This window comes from Nicotiana attenuata, unplaced genomic scaffold (genome assembly GCF_001879085.1).
Source record: "Nicotiana attenuata strain UT unplaced genomic scaffold, NIATTr2, whole genome shotgun sequence".
Classification (NCBI taxonomy): Eukaryota; Viridiplantae; Streptophyta; class Magnoliopsida; order Solanales; family Solanaceae; genus Nicotiana; species Nicotiana attenuata.
In genome coordinates, this window is record NW_017672322.1 from 177,062 (window position 1) to 177,952 (window position 891).

Here is an 891-nt window from a genome sequence, read left to right on the forward strand (position 1 = left end):
TGGCCCATTTTAATCCGATTATCCCTTTCCAAACCCGTCCAAACCGGCCCAAATACACCCCCACCCGATCCAGTTCATCCCATAATCAAAACGACCCCATTTAGTCAACATCTGATCCAAGCCGTCGAGGTTAATGGATCGGATGGCTCAGAACTGGGGTAGATCTAATATAAAATGGTCGGATTACCCATAACCCCCCCCCCCCCCGTTTCGTCTCTCTCAGAAGCCCCTGTGTAACGCCGCCCTTCTCCGCCTTATGCCGCCGCCGGAAATCGCCTCACGGCGGCGGCCAGTCTCCAAACACAACCAAAATCACACCCCTTACTCCTCTCCTCTCCTCCTCCTCGTTACAAATCCACGATCAGTTTCCCTCGAATCCCACCCAAACTCGTCGAATCTTCAACCAAAGATTCCGGCCAAAACCCAAAGTTACCCAATCCCGTTCAAATTAACACCCTAGAACCGCCCCGTTCTCCTCTTTCAAACCCTTCAAACCCCGTTCCTCGAATCCTCGTGGAACTATTCGAATCTTGGATCGAAACCCCGGTCAAAAACCCTAAATCCCCAAAATCCTGTTAAATTCACATCATGTGATCCCCTCGCCTCCCTCGTGTTGAATTCATCATCACTAGCACTCAATTTTCACTAGATTTGGTCGAATTTTGAATCTGAAGAGCAGTGTGACTTAGGCAGTTATACAGATGAGTTCTCCTCCCTTTTGTGTTTGATTTCTGTGCTGTTAAGATTAGGTTAGTTTATAATTAGTGTGTTAGGTTTTAGATTAGGTTTTTGATTACTAATTCTGAAATCGGATAATTGTTTTGTTTAAATTCTCTCCATGTTAATTGTATGGTTTAATTCTCCTCACCTGATTAGTGCTTCCATGTCAAA